Genomic DNA, 2893 nt, shown 5'->3' with positions numbered 1-2893 from the left:
CCCCCAGCCTGGGGCAGCCTGTCCCCACAGCACCGTCCCTTCTGAACGCAGGGTCAGGGAAGACCTCCTCCTGACGGCCACTGCTCTTGTACGCAGCTCATATCCTCAGAGATGTCCTTGAAAGTCACTCTCCGTCGTTCAAATTTGAGCAACAGAAACTGGTAAGTATCTTATTCATTTAGGAAACAGTAATTCTACAAGCAAAGACAAACAGGATGTTCATAACAGTTTCTCATGAGTTCCTCACAGACCCACAGATGAAGCACAAACTTGTAAGTGGCTAAAGGCTTAAAATCAAGTCCGATGATCTTAGAGCCAGGGCGCCGCCTGTAATTTACAGGTGAAGAAAGAGAGGACACACCAGAGAGGTGGAGTAAGTTGCCCAAGATCACACCGCAGGCAGCGGAGCCGGAGCTGGAATCCAGCTCTTCTAGTTCTTGGGCCTGAGGCAGGGCAGAACCAGCTGGGGCGAAAGGGCAGGGTCAGAGCCGGACTCCGAATGAGATCCAGCTGCAGGCCGGGGACCGGCTGGGGTGACCCCAGGCCCATCCTCCGGTCATCGGGACATCCCGGCTCCATTCCCATCAACGTCAGGAGGCAGGAGGGGAGCTGGTCAAGGACAGAAGATGGAACACGGTCTGTATTTGGTCGGAGGCATCAACACCTACCAAGCACATTAGTGTGGAGGTCGTGTTGGTTTTTTCATCTTTAAAAAAGTTTTCTCGAGATACGGTTTACATACCGTACAATTTACCCATCGAAAGTATCCAATTCGATGGTTTCTCATATATTCTCAGCTGTGCAACCACCACCACGGTCAAATCTAGAACATTCTTCTCCCCTCGTTACGAAACTCTGCACTTTTTGGCTGGCACCCCCGATCCCACCACGTCCGTCCCCAGGGCTGGGCAGACGCTGCCCTACTGTCTGCCCGTACGGGTTTGTATGCTCTGGACAGTTCACACCAATGAAATCGTACGGTATGTGGCTTCTCGTGTCTGACCCCTTTCACTAAGCATCGCGTCCTCGAGGCCGCTGATGCCGCAGCGCGTGTCCGGACTGCCCTTTCTCCGGCTGGATAACAGCGCACCGATGGCTACTCCCCCGTATGGCTGTGTCCCGTGGGCCTGTCCAGTTTCTCCAGGCGCCCGGCAGCACACCCAAGAAGCCTGCCCTCGGCGCTGCCTGAGCGATGCGCACCTCTCTCTCGGACTTTGGGGGTCCACCTTGTGACTCACTGCGGGGTCTCCTTGGAGGCTCCCTGGACACCTTTCTCTACTCAAGGGCTGTGCTACGTCACATGACCCAAGCGACAGGGCAGCTGGCCCGTTGGCTTCAGCCCACTGCAGCCCGTCCTCCAGTCTGGGCCTTGCGCCCCACCCGGCAGGGGCCAGAGTGGTGTCCCACGTCCCGAATGAGCTGCCCCCCAAACCCAGGGGGCGCTGACCCAGCACCGTGCTGTCTTCTGCGTGGCAGGGGACCCTTCTCAACTTTGTAAGGACGGTTCACAGTGCCAGTCACTTAAAAAGAAGCAGCACCGTGGCTGCCCCGGAACCTTTGGTGGGGGGCTACCGGGCAGGACAGTGCCCCCGGGCACGGAGGCAGTACACCCCTGGCTCACAGACCTCCAGTCTGCATCCTCAGCCAAACCCTCCCACGCTGTCCCACCCCGCGGTGGCCGACTGGCCGTCCCAGTGTGCGTCAAAGCTCACGTGTATAAACCCGGTCGACCAGCAGCGTCATCAAGAGATTCTCTTTGTGCTCTGGATTTTTTTTTTTTTTTTTTGGCAATTAAAAAAATTTTCAGAAGTAATGCGCATTTGCTTTTAGAAGCTAAAGCAATCGAGACAGACATAGAATAAGCGAAGTCCCTGATGACGCGCCTGCTACCCCCGCTCCCCGAGGTGACCCATCTGCAGGCAGCACCCCAACCTCGGTGTGGATAGACGCACAGGTGTGTGTGGCCGCAGGGGTGCATTGGGTGTCGTTTCCCCAAAATCTGGACTCACAGTCTACTTGTCGTACTGCCGTTTGCTTGTCTCTCATCCACGGCACAGACGCGGCCACGTCGGGGCCCACGCACCCACGTGCTCCCCGTAGCAACTGCACGGGCGCCTCCTGCCGGGTTCCACCAGCGCCCCGAAGTGTGTGTGTCCATCCTGCACCTGCCCGGCGGACCTGGCCCTTGCAGTTTCTGGGGGTCCTCCAGGTGACACTCAAGATCTCATCGGGAAAATATTTCCCAACCCGCTCCATCCAACCCTCATGCCGTCGGCACGTGGCAAACATCACAACTGCCAGAGCTGTGTCACGTGCATGTGGATGAGCCAAGAGAGCCTCTTGGTGGCGGAGAATGAGGCTTGTTGGTGAGCCCTGGCCGAAGCCACAGGCCAGCCAACGGCGTGCGCACCAGGGGGCGCGTGCGTCCAGCGCTAAAGCCCGCTCGCCGAGGGATTGGGGCGGGCGATCCTCTGCCCCTTCACGTGATGCTGGGCCAGAATGACGGACAGACGTAGGGCGGGACACACATCCGCAGGCAGAGAGCTCGGTCACGGGCGTGAGCAGGGGACAGGGCACCAGCTCCCAGCATTGTCTTCATAATGGCTGCCACTGCTGAGGTGTGCGAAGGATTTGGGGGGCTCTATTCCTCTCCTTAAGTCACGTGACTCATGGCAAAACCTCTCCCGGCATGGCGCAGCCCCCACCGAAGCCCTGAAAAAAATGTGCATGCAGCTGACGATCGCGAGGAGAAAAACCGAAGCACAAACAGGGGCCGGCAGCGGCTCCTTCTCCGAAGCCCGGTGTGGGGCTGGGATGTGCGCCGCAGCCCAGGAACTCGGCGAGAGGAGCAGTGTGTGATACGCACCTTCCCCTGATCCATCTCCTGGGACCG

Source organism: Pteropus vampyrus, unplaced genomic scaffold, assembly GCF_000151845.1.
Source record: "Pteropus vampyrus isolate Shadow unplaced genomic scaffold, Pvam_2.0 Scaffold214, whole genome shotgun sequence".
NCBI classification, from domain to species: domain Eukaryota; kingdom Metazoa; phylum Chordata; class Mammalia; order Chiroptera; family Pteropodidae; genus Pteropus; species Pteropus vampyrus.
The sequence above is the reverse complement of the archived record's forward strand: the minus strand, read 5'-3'. Positions refer to the sequence as shown.